We start from the raw sequence: 16,873 nt of genomic DNA, 5'->3' as shown, positions 1-16,873 counted from the left end.
GGAATTTTGAGAAAATAGCTAAAATAATGTCTGCTTCACAAAGGTTAACTCCAGGTGTTCATGTTATAGAGCATGAAACGACTCTCCTAATTTATAAAATATTTGGTCGCCCTTACTAATAACTGTAACCTCAAATTGAAGGTAGATCGAGAGTGCAGCAGTAAGGGCCCTATGCAAGCATGCGAGGGACCAGGTACCTATCAGCATAGACCAAAGTGGGAAAAAGTTGAGAATTCTAGCCTCTTACTTTCTGAAGCATCTTAAAGGTCCTATGATTGAGTGCAACAGAAGTGTCCATTGAAAGGCAAAGCAAGTGTGTCCTCCTAAGTCACAGTTCTAGTCAGTCACCAGGCCTGAGATTGAGAAGGTGATTCAGACAATGTACTAGAAACCTTTAACTGGAGGACACCCTCATGAAGCACAAAGTGGAGATCATGGGCTCTAAAACCCATTTGGAGGTTTATACATATTCGCCAATAGCCAAGAGGGAGTCTTTTGTGTATGTGTGTGTGTGTTTTTTTTTTTAATTTTAAATTTTTATTTTTCATTTGTATTAATTACAGTTTATTCACTTTGTATCCACCCTGTAGCAACCTCTCTCTTCCCCTCCCGATCTCACCCACCCTCCACCTTCTCCAACCATGTCCCTCCCCAAGTCCACTGATAGGGGAGGTCCTTCTCTCCTTCCTTCTGAGCCTAGTCTATCAGGTCTCATCAAGACTGGCTGCATTGTCTTCCTCTGTGGCCTGATAAGGCTGCTTCTCCCTCAGGGGAAGGTGATCAAAGAACAGGTCAATCAGTTCCTGTCAGAGATGGTCCCTGTTCCCATTACTATGGAACCTAATTGGACAATGAAACGCCATAGGCCACATCTGTGCAGGGGTTCTAGGTTATCTTCATGAATGGTCCTTGGTTGGAGTGTCAGTGTCAGAAAAGACACCTGTTCCCAGATTTTTTGGTTCTGTTGCTCTCCTTGTGGAGCTCCTGTCTTCTCCACGTCTTACTATTTCCTGCTTCTTTCCCAAGATTCCCTGTACTCTGCCCAAAGTTTGGCTATAAGTCTCAGAATCTGCTTTGATACCCTGCAGGGTAGAGCCTTTCAGAGGCCCTATATGGTAGGCTCATATCCTGTTCCCTGTTTTCTTCCTCTTCTGATGTCCATCCTCTTTATCTTTCTGAAAGGGGATTGAGCATCTTAGCCAGAGTCCTCCTTCTTAATTAGTTTCTTTAGGTGTACAGATTTTAGTATGTTTATCCTATATATCCAAAAAATGCTCAAGTATACAACAAGGACATTTGCTCAACCATATTTGTAGCAGCTTTATTTGTAATAGCCGGAAGCTGGAAACAACCCAGCTGCCCCTCAGTTGAGGAATGGATACAGAAATTGTGATACATCTACACAAAGAAATATTACTCAGCAGAAAAACAAAACAAAACAAAATAAAAAACAGGGAAATCATGAAAATTTCAGGCAAATGGTGGGAGGGAACTGGAAAAGATCATCCTGAGTGAGGTATCCCAGAAGCAGAAAGACACACATAGTATATACTCACCCATAAGTGATATTAGATATATAATACAAAAGGAGGTCTTAATGCATTCCAAGGATTTTCACAATAGGAAAAAAAGGTGAAGGATGAACCTCTAATCAAGATATCAGAACCCTGGCCTGGAGCACTGGCTGCTCTTCCCGAGGTCCTGAGTTCAATTCCCAGTACCCATATTATGGTTCACAACAAACTATGATGAGATCTGGAGCAGTCTTCTGGTATGCAGGCAGAATGCTGTATATATATAATAAGAAAAAAAAAAGATATCACAACCCCAGACAGGGGTTGAAAATAAGACTTCTACTTTGGTTTAAGAGAAGAATAAAAAACTGAGATGACTAAGAATAAAACTCCCTCAGATAGTCCTAGGGGTCACATGCTACAGCACAAGAGAGACACACCGTCCCCGAACAAAGCAGTAATGATTAAACAACAGATGATTAAATATGATTGTTTTATTTGGCTTCAGGCATGGTTTCTTAAATCAGTGGTTCTTTAACAAAATTTAGGCCTCAAGAAGACTGGGTGCTCTGAAATCTCTTAGATTTTATTAATAACATAGATATGGTGAGTCCAGATGTAGATTGCACTCTTTGCTGGACAGAAGGATCTGGTACCCTCTTTCCTAGGAAACAGCACCATAACAAAGCAAACAAAAGGGGGAGAACCTACCATCAAAATTGGGTCTTTATGATCATCTGCCTCTTCTTCTCATGCCAGGATCCCTTCTGAACCCAACTCTAATATATCCTGCTCTCTCAAGCCCACCTCCTTCCAAAAGGTTTCTCTTCCTCCTGTTCCTGAAACTCAGCTCCCTTTATACTCCCATCACCCCCCCCAAGAAAAAAAAAAACATGGATGATATCAGAAGGATATTCTACATGTTCCTTTCCCAGAAAAGGAACCTCCTCATTATATGTTCCCATTAGGAAGGTTCCCTTAGGTGTGTGGGGGGGTGGGAGCTTAAAATTTGCCAGTCATATCCCCTAACAATTCAGAGGTCTGAATTTTAAAAGGGAATTGAAGCCTCTGATAGAAAATCCATCCAGGTGATTGATCACTTGGATCAATTACTTAGATGTTAACTGTATAACTAGTCTGAATAGATACCAATATTGACTATTCTCTTATCTACTTAGAAGAAGGGGGTGATAAGAAGATCATAACCTGTGAAAGACAGGGTATAGCAGCAGCAGATGAAAAATTCCCCAACCAATATCCTGTATGAATAATAATAATGAGGTACACCTAGTTCACATGAGGGGATTCCTTGAATACTTAATTGGAAGAGTATTCCAGTTCCAGAATATGAATCAGACTTCAGCATATAATAGGGAAACTTTGTAAAAACTGCAGAGTTCCTAGAAATGTTGTAGGACCAATTCAGAAAGTACCTTAGATTAGACACAAAAGAGCCCTTGATACAAGAAATGCTTGTGCAACTAACAGCTGGTCAGACCAAGCAAGAAAGTTACAGAAGATTGAAGGCTGGAAGGACAGAAATATTGAAGGGTTACTGAAGGGGCCTCAAACATCTGTGTAAGGAGAGATGAAGAAAATAAAAATAAGATGCAAACATCATGTTGGCAATATAAACCAGACTGTAAGAGTAGGTCAGACCTAGAAATTCAAAGCCCAGTCATTAAACAGTCATTAAACCACAATGGGACTGAGACAGAAGAGAAGATTCCAGGAAGCAGGTGTGGCAAATACTCGGACAAGGAAAATTTAAAGAGAGAATGGTCCCCTTTTACACAGATAAAAGGAAATTGTGACTTTCAAGGAGTGATGAAGGGATAGATGCTCTCTTATCTAGAAGGATCCCACCAAGGGCCATTCATAAATTTATAAGTGGAATCACTGAGGGTAGAAATACTTTCCAAGCAGGTTTCTCAGACAAGTTTCTCTTCCCTCTCTTCTCTCATCTCCTCTATCTCTTTTTAGACAACACCTGCAAGTCTATAATAGAAAGCAACATAGTTGAATTCAAAAAGAGGGAGACTCACAACCAATTGTTTCTCATCTTAGAAGCCAGAAGAGACAAATAATTCAGTTGAGGATAGGACTTAAGATAGTCAACGCTTAACTTTTTGTTCCTTTATAGCTACTAACGTCAGAGCAGAATATAAAAGAAATTCTGAAGTTTGGGTAGAACAAGAAAATAGCGAGAGTGCTAAAAATTACTTCTACTCAGATCAGTCTTAAAATCTTGGATACATAGTTAAAAGTAGAGTACCCCATCCTCAGGAACCAAGGGTTGACTCCAATTATCAGAGGTGTTCTTGAGAATGTTCTCCTTGAAATTTGAATGCTTCTTTACAGTGCTCCTAGTAAGAGTGTAGAATAGGCAGGGCATGGTAATGTATGCCTGTAATCTCAGCACTCAGAAGGCAGAAGCAGGCAGATCTCTGTGAGCTTGAGGATAGCTTGGTCTCCAAAGAGAGTCCAGATCAGCCAAGGCTACACAGAGAAACCTAGTCTCCATAAACAAACACACAAACAAAACAAAACAAAACAAAAATAGCATAACAGAACATAGGTTAGTCCAAGAAGACTGAATGTCATCAGATTTTTCCTTATCAGGCATCCAGAGATTCCAAGCCTTTATTCTCTTTTATAAAAATTCCTTATGACCACAAGTGATTCTGTATGACTAATCTCAACAATGCCTTCTAGGATTGTCCTTTAGCAGAAGAGAGAAGTATTTGTTTCACAAGGGAAAGATCTGGAGACCAGAAAAAAGGAACAGTACAGATGAGCTGTTCTTCCTTAGGGGCTCAGAGTCCATTAATTTGTTTGGCCAAACTTTAGAAGAAATTTGAAAATTTCCCTGGTTCTTCACTAATTAGGCTCCTCCAACACATGGATGATTTATTAGTTCTGGGAACAAAAGAATGAAATTATTAAATCGACAATAGCATTATTATATTTACTCAGGGAACCGGGATTTGGGGTTTCTTAAAACAAGTTACAGTTTGCATGAAAGGAAATAAAATACTTAGGTCATCTAATTAGTAAAGTGAGCTGAAAGTTATGTCCTGAAAAGAGTGGAGTAATTAATACCGCATGGCCCCAAACCAAGAGAAATTAGAAAATATTAGGTTTAATAGGACTTTATAAACCTTGGTTTGACTCTTATGCTACCCAAACAAGAGGCCATAATGAGAAATTCCCAGATGAGGAGCCAGATCTTCAGCAGGAGGTAAAAAAATTCAAGCTTTTAAAATCTTAAACCAAGAATTAGTAACTGTTCCATATTGGTCTTGCCCTCTTTAGACAAGTCCTTTCATTTCCAAGTATGGACAAAGCTACTGTTTTTGTAAGCCGCTCAATAGGAATTCCAGGGTGAAAGGCAGCTGATAGCCTATTTGTCTAAGCTATTAGAGCCCATTCCAAGAACTGGAATGAATTAGATTAAGAACTGCCCCTGCCCTCCTCACTTAGAAGAGCCAAAAGTTTACATTAGGTGGCTTTCTAATTATAAGCACTCCTCAGTAAGAAGGATAACTCCTACAGCAGAAGGCTGGAAGGTCGTTAACAGGCTTTCAAATCCCAAAATATTCTCCTAGAGAAAGATGATTTAATTCTAGCCACTGATGGCTATTTAAACCCTGTTGAGTTTCTAAATGGAGGGACTCCTTCTGTGCCTTCTCTACCAATCCAAGGTCCACCCCAAGCTGGGAGAACTCCTTTTCCTCAGGAACCCAAATATTTACAGATAGATTCTCCCTGGAAAAATCAAGGAAAAAGACATAATGTATACTCTATGATTGATGGAATTCAATAAAAGATTATATAATCTGAACAACTGACAAATAACGATTAGTACAAACGTGATTTATTTGTCTTAAACCAGGTTTTTGAAAGCTTAAAGGGAAAGGTGGGGACGATATACATGTATTCCTGGCATGGCTGTAAATGTCCATACTTTCGGAAAACTCTAATCTGAAACAGGGCTAATTAATAGTAAAGGCCAACGAATGATACATAAATAACATATTGATAAGGAATTAAAAACTTACAACAAAGTGAATGACTTGTAATTGTTTGGATTCCTAGAGACCAAAGAGGGTAGAGCTTTGGACCCCAAGGAAACAGACTACATGATGAAATAGTCAAGCGCCTGTCTGGAATGTGCCAAATATTCTGCCATTACATTAAACAAGAGTGACTGATGGAATTCAGGATCCTCCTCTCCCAGGACCAGATGGCCTAGGGGCATCCCTCCTTTAAGTCTTTGGCCCTTCTATTCCCAGCCACCAATGAACTGAGGCAACCCAGACCCCAACAATTGCATTTCCCTTGTGAAGAAATAATTACACCTCTTGATTTGAAAAAAGCAGGGAGCAAGGTGAATTCTTGGGAAATGTCTCTGGATATTAGGGCCTCGTTGGCTTAGAGAAGATGCAATGCTATATAACCTCAGCACTGCCAGGATCATGGTAGTGATACAATGGTGGACCTTTACAAAAGATCTTATCAACCAGTTGGAGTGAGGCATGTGCTTTGGTCCAATTGGCCATCATTTTCAGAACTGCATATCCCAAAACAAGTCCAACCTCAATTTTCTCCCCAGAAAAGGGAGATTATGTCTCCCAGGAGGGTCATTTGATCCACACATTTGTATAGATTCAACAGGAGTGTCATGAGGAGTCCCTGATGAATTAAAAGTAGGAATCAAATAGGATTTGAGTCAGTGCTACTCTGTCTACCATAACTAAAAATAAATAAATAAATAAATAACATTGTATAAATTATATACATATAGATGTTCATCATAAATATATTCAAAATATACTAATGCATGCTGGGATCTCTCTATCTCTTTGTCTCTCTGTCTCTGTGTGTGTGTGTGTATGTGTGTGTGTGATGTGTGTGTGTGTGTGTGTGTGTGTGTCTGTGTGCAGAACATATATTACAACCAGTGAAGATTTTTAGATAACATCAGGGATGCTATCACATGTATAGCATATCAACTGGATACCACTTGCAAAATTGCATGGGAAAACAGACCAGCCCTCAATATGATGTTAGCCATAAGAAGAGGAATCTGTGTGATAACAGGTGGTCAGTGTTGAAACTGCATTCCTAATAACATGGCTCCTGATGGCATTCTCATAAATTCTCTTCGGGGACTAATTCCTTTACCCAAGGAGTTAGCTAGAAACACAGGAATATGGTTTGAAAAAGAGAAAGGGGCAGTAACCTCAGGCATGACGGACCTTGTTATAGTCTAAAGTCCTGACTGCTATTGGATGTGATCCCATGCATAGGAAAATTAGTACAAACAGCTATCACATAAAAACCCGTACCATATAGGAAAGTGTTACTTGTGAGTAGCTCAGGTCCAGGAAAGTCAGGCACTATTAATTGAATTTGGAGGAAAGAGAGAATGTGTATTGTAAAACAGGAGGAAACTGTGGGGAATGTAAGAAAAGTCAGTATAATATAGGATAACCATGCTAAATTTACAGACCTACAAAAGCTAAAAAAGGAGGACTCTAGGGAGGATGATTAAATCTCATTCAAAATGACAAACGGGATAGGTGCCAGAAATGGAAGAAGAGAGGGAACAGGATGGGAGCCTATTATAGAGGGTCCTCTAAAAGGCTCCACCCAACAGGGGATGAAAGCAGATGTAGAGACTCACAACTAAACTTTGGGCAGAGCACAGGTTGTCTTATGGAAGAAGGAGGGATAGAAACATAAGGAGGAAACAGGAGCCCCACAAGGTGACCAACAAAGCTAAAAGATCTGAGCCCAGGGGGTCCTGCAGAGAATAATGCACCAACCAAGGACAGGAAGATGCATAAAGAGGACCTAGACCCCCTGCTCAGATGTAACCAATAGGCAGCTCAGTCTCCACGTGCATCACCGAGTAAGGGGAGCAGGGGCTGCCTCTGTCATGAACTCAGTTGCCTGCTCTTTGATCAGTTGCCCCTGGCGATGCAGCCTTGCCAGGACACAGAGAATCCAAGCAAGTCCTGATGAGACTTGATAAGCTATGGGTAGATGGCAGGGGAGGAGGACTCTGCCTTTCAGTGGACTAGGGGAAGGGGATAGGGGTAAAAAGGAAGGAAGAGTAAGACTGGAAGGAGTTGAGGGAGGGGGCTACAATCAGAAAATTCAATGAATAAATTAAAAAAATAAAAAAATACAAAAAAGTTAAATAAGACAAAGAAAATACCATCTTTAAAGAAAAATATAAAGGAATCATTTGGCAAAAATCCCTTTCAAGTCAGCATTTTTCTGAAATAAAAATATATGTTCAAAATGTTTTGTTTTTTTTTTTTTTTTTGTAACTGTGCTTTTTTTTTGAGGTAGCCAACTGCGGCACAAATAAGAAGCAGAGCTCTGACCCCTCAGGGTTGAGCACAGGACCTCTTGCATAAAAGCTAAAAATCCTGTGACCTTCCTGCTGGATGTGCTTTTTCTTGCTTGATTTTGAAAAGCTATTCACCCTTCTACAGAAGTAAAAGGTTTTACCAAAATACTTTTAATGGTGTAGTTATTTTTTTTCTACAATCCAAGATCCCATTCCTAACAACCTTGATCCTGCTCCAGTTTAATGAACATGAGAAAATTACCCAACATCTGCAAACCTATATCTTGACATATAAAAGAAATAGAATTCCAAGTTCCCAACAAAGGTTTGCTTTGACAGCTGTGTATGAACCAGCCACGCACAGGTACATCCAAGGGTAGATGCCTTTGCCGACACAGGAAACAGCCCCTGTCATGGTTGCATGACCCTCTGCCCCCTCCTCTCTTGCTGTTCTATTCCCAGTAAGCATGTGCTGGTTCTCCATCACCTACTTCATTCCATGCTCCTGGTCATGCCCTTTCAGGCAGAACAGACTGACTCGCACATATGGTTTCAACACGTGTGCCTTCCCTGAGAAGTTATCAAAAGAAGGATGAAATACATGCCAGGCTTGGCTTGTGAAGAATAAATCTGATGGTAAACCAAGTAAGTGGGTTTAATTCTTGTGGTAAATATGCTTTGTCTGCTATGAATCAGCTCAATGTGACTGAAGAGAGAAAATGTTTTTAAAGTGAAATTAGCATATAAAATGTCTGTAGATTTTAGATACTTTTGAATCATGAATTATTGGCTCTCTCTCTCTCTGTGTGTGTGTGTGTGTGTGTGTGTGTGTGTGTGTGTATGCCTTATGTGTGTGCCTTATGTGTGTGCATATAGTCATTGCTTGTGGGGTTCCATATATGCATATTTAGGCATTTAATGAGATGAGAGTAGATCCCAAGTTGGACACTAAAAATTTAAAAAAAAGATAAGAAAAAGATAACAGTCTCTCACCTGTCACTGGTTTGATCTTGCCAGTTGGGATATGTTAGGCAGCCAGGGAGCCACAGAAGGCCAACAGGCTCTGACTCCCCATTACTGGAATTACAAGGCACTCCACAGTGCCCAGGTTTTTCATGTGTTTGGGGACCTAACTCAGACTCTTTTCTTTGCAAAGCAAGCACTTTATTGCCTGAGCTATTTTCCCAGTCATATATGTGCTTTTATTACCTATAAAATACAGTTTGTAAACGAAAAAAAAAAAGCAGCATTATATCTGAGGATGTACAATGTTTGGGGCCTAAGTGTACCTAATGGCTTCATTTAAAAACTATGTTTTTATGTTTAGCTAATGAATAATAAAGATTCAATGGCTCTGTGGAAAAGTGTAAAAATAAATAAAAATTGAGGATCAGCTCCTCTTGCCTATTTAAGAGGTTGAAAGATTTAAGAGACCATAAAATGTTTGAGGCAATACTTTATTTCAGTAAGTGTCTACAATCTAAAAGCTACCATTGCTAAGTTGCAAGAAAATATCCAATAAATGGAAGGGTTTTTCTATTCTGTATAAATGTTTCATACTTCTTATACCTTGGTTTTTCATCATATAGACACACTAGCTGGGTTCCTTAACGGTGAGCAAAAGTAAGGATGTTTCTCTTTTAAATGTGCCTCTGCTACAGCAGATGTGCCTAGACACTTTAACAGCAAACTCTTCAGAGCTAAGATGCTCTTGAGTAATATTGAAGAATGCTAATCTTCACAAAACATAATTATTTTTCTCCTTCTAAACACTAAATCCATCACTCAATGGAACTCATCCCCTGGTGATAGAAACTATCTCAATATCTTATTAAATATTGATGTTTCTTTTCACTTGCTGAAAGTTATATGTACTCAAAAGAGTTATCCTTTGTTTCAACTCTAAAATGTGCAAGTTAGCTCAGGGATTGGAATTCCAAAATTTATTTTATTCTGAGAAACAAATGTGTGTACCCAGGATCTTGAGGCAAAATATTTATATTTGGGATTGATTTATAATTATGTCTCATTTTCATCTGCATAAGAAATAAGCCTGAGACTAGAAAGATGGCTCAGTGGATATTAGTATGGGCTTCTCTGGAAGAAAACTTGAGTTCTCAGTGCCTACATCAGGCAGCTCACAAATGCCTGTAACCCTAATTCCAGGAGAGCTGAGTCTAGTCTGGCATTCTGTCAGCACTGCATTTTATGATTCACACAGACTCATACAGGCACACACACATACACACACACACACACACACACACACACACACACACACACACACACACCCCTTCAAAAAGAAATAATCTAGAAAACTGAAACAGGATAGTTCCTTCTTAAAAAGCTGTATGGCCAAATAAAACTGTAAGCCAGACTCATTTTATTTGTTGAAATTTTCAATCCCATCTTTCACACTTCAGAACAGTACAGTAAATTGGCAAGTATGTCCAACCTTGTTATAGACTACATGTGGCCAACAATGGCTACAAATAAAGCTTGGAACAAAATTTTGAATTTACTTTAAACATAAATTAATATTTTTTTGAAAATTGTTATTGTTTTTTATTTTTTTGCTTTAATTTTTGTTAATTACAGTTTATTTACTTTGTATCCCCCCTGTAGCTCCCTCCCTCCTCCCCTTCCAATCCCACCTTCTCTCCACTTCTCCACCCGTGTCCCTCTCCAAGACCACTGATAGGGGAGGTCGTCCTCCACTTCCTTCTGATCCTAGTCTATCAGGTCTGACCAAGAGTGGCTGCATTGTCTTCCTCTGTGGACTGGTAAGGCTGCTCTCCACCTCAGGGGGAGGTGACCAAAGAGCAGGCCAATCAGTTCCTGTCAGAGGCAGTCCCTCTTCCCATTACTATGGAACCCACTTGGACTCTGAACTGCCATGGGCTACATTTGTGCATGGGTTCTAGGTTATCTCCATGAAAGGTTCTTGGTTGGAGTGTCAGTCTCAGAAAATACCCCTGTGCCCAGATTTTTTGGTTCCGTCACTCTCCTTGTGGAGCTCCTGTCCTCTCCAGGTCTTATTATCTCCTCCTTCTTTCATAAGATTCCCTCCACTCTGCCCAAGGTTTGGCTATGTCTCAGCATCTGCTTTAATACCCTGCAGGATAGAGCCTTTCAGAGGCCCTCTGTGTTTTGAATTTTTTTAAACTCAGTTGTGTTGTTCTTAAGTGTGAACTTCAAATTCCAAGGAGTGCAATGTCTAAAGAATGGACACATTTGAAAGTAAAGTAAGGCAGTTACATTGCACATTAAGATCACCAATTTGAGACGTTTTTAGAATGTGGTACAGGTTTTCCGTTCTGCAAATTCATAATTCTTTGTAAAACTTTCAGATTTCCTCTTTGATAATTTTTTTTTAATTCATCAAAAAAGCAGTCAAGTATCAGAATGCATCTTCCTGAATTGTGGAACTGATTTAAAGCTTCACAAGAGTGCATTTGCATGCTCGGATTCCATTCTGGAAGCCTCATCCTAAGGATCGGGGCAAAGGCAGCCAGAGTCATGGCTCCTGGGGCTGCACTCGGCAGAATTTCAATCATATAACATTTACCTTGTGCTTCAGAAGCTGACTAACCTTGTTTCTTTAGCTTGTGGTAAATGTCACAGGATTAAGCATCTCTACGTAATCATGTTGTAATGCTCTAGAATGATCTTACAAGTTTATCGTCTGCCCTTTGTGTTCAAATGCTCATTCTGTATGGATTAGGATTTGCTGTCTATGATCCGTAAGTGTGACACAGTTTTACTGCTCTGAGCATCAGGAGCGAACTGATTCTCAGTGGAGGAGGAGCACTCCTGAACGGGCCTCTCAGTGGAAATTTGTGAGTTATCAAATACTAGAAATGATTCCCAGGGAGCTAAATTTAGCGGTTCTAGATTTCTGGCCTCCCTGAGGAGCTGTACATTTGATTCATACACATTTTTGTAAATCTTTTGCCTCCTCCACACAACAGGGAAACGGCAAATAAAATAAAGGGAATGGGAAAACTAGGCCAATCTTGATGCAATAGAGTGGGGGAGTTGAATGCAGATTGCCCTATGAAGACATGTTTTTAGGGCAGCTAAGCACTTGAGAACAAGCGCCCGCTATAATTTTACTCTGCGGCATAAGAAAGCATCTCAAAATTCATAGCCATTTTTTAAAAACACTCCAAATGTTACATTCAAGGATGCAAAAGAACAAGAGGCAAAAATACATGTACCATTGCCTTCAAAAGCAATGAACAAAATGGTGGGGAAGGAGAGAAGAAAAGAATGACATGTTTGTGTGTGTGTGTGTGTGTGTGTGTGTGTGTGTGTCAGGGGTGTTACCACAAGTTCATATACTATTCTTTAATATTTGTTCATTTGTTTGTTTTGTTTTTTTTAAGACAGGGTTTCTCTGTGTAGCCTTTCCTGTCCTGGACTTACTCTGTAGACCAGGCTGGCCTCAAACTCACAGAGTTCTGCCTGCCTCTGCCTCCCCAAGTGCTGGGATTACAGGCATGTGCTACAGGGCCAGGCTATATATTGTATTACATTAAGCACAAAAGCCTACCTTTTCAAGACTTCATAGTACCATGTAAGCAACAAAAGTTCCATTTCTTGGTGACCATATCTGTTCTTAAAATTATAACATCTGGTATCACATCACAATCGATAAAGTATTCACAGAAGTTTCCGGAAAAGAATAATAAAATATAACTTATCAACCTCCCCATATGCAGGTGCCCTCTGGTCTTCACCGGGTAGAGTCAATGGCAACAGGCAAACGCAAAGCAGAGAATGACCTGCTGCTTTCACATACTGAACTTCTTATGACTCATTTGCCATTCCTGTTATGATTGGATGTGACAAGCTCTTTCACAGAACCATATTAGTATGGTCTAACGGCCGTGAATACAGATAGATATATTCTGCTGTCACTGTGATTTAAGACAATGAAGTCTGCCAATTCAACTTGGCTATAAAGTTAGTTGAAATACCTTGAAACTGAAACTAACTGACCTAAATAATAAAGTACATGGCATTGGGATAGTTTTTTTTTTAATTGCAAAATATATTTAACCTCATATTTTCCTCTGAGATTTGATATTATCACACCATATCTGGTCAGCAAAATAAAAACATAAGTAACAGGTTAGAGAAAAATAAATTCTACATTTTAGGCCACAGGATAAAACAAAGTCAAAAGAATCAAATCACAGCAGAATCTTTGGGGGTTTGGAGTTGTGTTCGGGAAATAAGCCCAGGCTAAGCACTTGTTAAATCAACAGGCGATCCTCTATTTGGGCTTTGTCAGAAAATTTAGTAATGTAATCACAGAAGCAATTTGTGGTTTTAGAAGCAGCTTTCAAGTTAATAAGCAAATGCATTTGTGTTCATTGCAGTGTTTGTTACTGTGTTTACTGAAGTGATGAGAATAATTGCAGCCCTTAAAAGAATGAATGTATAAATTTACATATTCAATACTTTATCCAAAAATAACTATTTAGGCTTCAGCAATAATTGAAATGAGTTAAGTTGAGATGCTCTGTATTTTGTTTAAAAAAAACCATTGTGTGTAAAAATGTGTTTTATGATGCAGATTCCCATTTCTCCAATACATATTAAATGTTAACATTAACACACACACACACACACACACCCTATAGGTTGGTGGTATAAGCAATGAGAACAACTGTTCAGTGTAAATGGTTATAACCAAGTTCAAGTTCACCAGTGATTGTATCTACACTATTCCAAGGAGTTAAGAAATGTGCTTGAAAGATTTGCCTTTCCTATATAAATTTTAAATTTTCTTGCAAGAGTCTCCTTATTCTCCTCTGAAAAATGCTACTTATCATGTGATTCTGAAACAAGAAAAAAAAAAAAAAACCACAATGCCCCAAGCTTCTGTGGGTGATTAAGCATGCAAAAGTGACCCACTTTATTTAATTTTATTTTAATCACTGTGATTCATAGCTCCTCTCCTCATCCTACTGAAAAAACAAACAAACAAAAAAAAAAGAAAACATGATGAAGAGTAAAAACAAAAACAGGCCATCTTTTAGGTTACATAATACCTTAATGTCTAAAAGCTAACCTTTATTTTTCTCATGAAAATTTATTATTTACAATATTGTCTGCGCTTTTATTTCACATTTTCTGATATGACTAGAGGCAATAGATGACAGCATGAGAGAGATGAGATCTTTTTAAAAAAATATTTATTTTTATGTGCATTGGTATGTTGCCTGCACATTTATCTGTATGAAGGGGGCAGATTCTCTTGGAATGGGAGTTATAGACAGTTGTGAGAGGCCATTTGGGTGCTGGGAATTGAATCTGGATCCTCTGGAAGAGCAGTCAGTGATCTTAAGCACTGAGCTCTCTCTCCTCCCGATAAAGTCTTTTTTGACAGGTTATATTGTGAGGAGGCTGTCAAGAGGTTTGGGTTCCTAGAAAAGACCTTGTATACCTAAAGTCAAACTATGATAAAATGGAGCCAAAAATAAGACTGAATCCAAACCATAACGTCTAGGAAAAAATAAGCTATCTAGCACATTGAAGTTGCAGTTTTGCTATGGCATTCTTGAGTTCTGAAATACGATCTCTTTATAAATTTCTTTTTTCTTTTTGACAGTTTCATGATGGATCTTTTCCAGCCATTAAGTAAGCCCTTACTGCTGGCTAGACAGCTACAGTAAAGATCAAGAATGCCAAGGTGCCATAGGCAGGTACAATCACAATTCCTGATTAACACAAGAATGCCAAGGTGCCATAGGCAGGCACAATTACAATTCTCTGTGCAAAATTGGAATGTCAAGGTGCCATAACCAGGCACAGTCACAGTTCCCTGTGTGATACAGGAATGTCAAGGTGCCATAGTCAGACATGGTACTATAGGGAGAAGTCTAGTGATGAGGTTAACAAGGAAGCCTTTGCGGGCATGATGGTGGTATAGCCTTGTCTGAAACTGCATGAGTCAGCTACTATTAGCCTCAGAAAGTATAGAAATAATTGTGTTCTTGATATTTTGCAACCACTTCAGTGAATTTTTCACTGCTCTTAGTGACTAATTATAAGGATAGCTGGAGAACTTAGGATATCAAAGAAAGCTGGGCCTAAAAATCGAGAGTTAGAAAACTGTCACAAATGATAAGGGTCATGAGAATTTCAACGAACAATAGCTTTTATTTGACTTGAGTATAAAAATAGGTAATAGTGACACCAGATCTTACATGGTAATAGGATCTGTGAATGTGTGTATGTGTGTATGCATGCACAGAGAAGAAATAAACTTAAACTTCCTTTCTTTACATCATTCTTTGAATACATGTTGAACAAATTTAGTGTATTACTTCATTTTCCATTTCTTTTATACTAAGCACAATTAGGTTAACTTTCAGTAATTTAAACACATGCAGAACACAGATTCATCCCAAGAAATCCTGTTTAAGGAAACCGGAAAAGCCTCTACTTGGAGGGAAAATTTATCTTAGCACGTATACTTTCCAGATTCCACCCACTGTCCTGCATTAAAACATCTTACCCATTTGAAAGAACTCACTAAGAAGGATGTTTCGTGTGTTCTCTTGGGACCAAAATGGAAGACATCTGTGAGAACATGCTGCAAAACTCAGGGTAGGTATAAAACAGTAGTGTAAAATAGGATATTTTAGAAATAAAGATATGAGATACATGCTCTCCATGGATGTAACAACTAGCCATGTATGCCCACAAAACACTAGAAATGGAGTTTATGTGAAAAAAGTGAATTTTTACTTTTTTGTTTTTAATTTAAAATTGAATGCTTCCATGGATATAAAAGATAAAAACACATAGAACCCCTAGGACCACATTCAGCCTTAGGACATTTTTAGCCTATTGAATGTATAAAAAGCAAAGGAGAGTAGATGTTCAAACTGGACAGATTGTGGACAATCATGATGGCCCAATCCACCTGGTAGGCTTACAGCTGAATTATGAATTGCCAGTAACTAGGCAATGGATTCACAAATCATTTGGGCGGCTCCACTTCATTTGACTTTGTTACTTGCCTGATCTATATGTGTGTAAGTGTGTGTGTGTGTGTGTGTGTGTGTGTGTGTGTGAATTGTAGTCCAGTTTAGCCTGAACCTACGATACTTTAAGCACAGGATGGTATCAACAGCTATGGCAGGTACCCTTCCTCCATGTGGATACCTCATTCAATGTTAGGCATTTGGAGCCCAAACAACAAATACGAGAAAAATTCTTTACATTAAAAAACAAACAAACAAACAAACAAACAAACAAAAAAAAAACCCAGCAAGTATTAATACATCTTTAAGGTAACCTCTTTCAGCGCCATTAACAATTACAGTCAGACTGAATCCTAATTAACCTTTAAATATGGGCTTTAGGGTGCAGGCAGGGAAATGTAAAAGAAAGAATAAAATTCTCAATTAGACCTTTATAGGAGTAATTTCTCATGAGATTTTCTGAACTTTTGGATTTCTAATATGACCAATTAAGAGTTATCTTTACCCAAAGGGGATATAACAGGGACAAGATCTCTCATGGGCGAAGTTGCTCCAGTCTCCAGGAGTCTTTGTGCTTTTAAAGGACAAGCTCTCATAAAACTCTTAAGCTTTGTTCTGAATCTTCAGAAACATGAATAGGTCACGTCACATGAGTGATTTCATAGGAGCCCCTCACCTTCCTCCTTGGTTCAGTTTCCAGCTTCCTATTTCTTCACTTACCTGTTTATAATTATATGACATATAATATTTTATTGCTTCATTAATATACTAATTTTATTGTACTGTATCTAAGCTCTGTAATTTCTAAAGCATATTAATAAGGATGAACAAGGATGTGTGTTCTTCTGAATCATTCTATGATAAAAGGCATGTTACAGGACTATTAAAGGTAAAATTTGGGGGGGGAACAGAATATGCCTTGCATTATTCTACATTCTTTTTAATCAAGTGCAACCTATTTCTTCTATAGACAACACACAAAAACAGAAACT

At 38.7% G+C, this 16,873-nt stretch overlaps 1 protein-coding gene across 1 annotated transcript in view; it reads right to left on the bottom strand.

Annotated features, from left to right (window-relative positions):
• Positions 1–16,873, bottom strand: part of Cntn3 (contactin 3) — a 394,581-nt gene that overhangs the window by 257,575 nt on the left and 120,133 nt on the right. The gene's annotated exons all lie outside the window — the stretch shown is intronic.

The sequence above is a fragment of the Psammomys obesus genome, unplaced genomic scaffold, assembly GCF_907164565.1.
Source record: "Psammomys obesus unplaced genomic scaffold, mPsaObe1.curated_primary_1811, whole genome shotgun sequence".
In the NCBI taxonomy this organism is placed as follows: Eukaryota; Metazoa; Chordata; class Mammalia; order Rodentia; family Muridae; genus Psammomys; species Psammomys obesus.
Note: the sequence above shows the minus strand (reverse complement) of the source record. Positions and strands in the feature narration are given on the sequence as shown.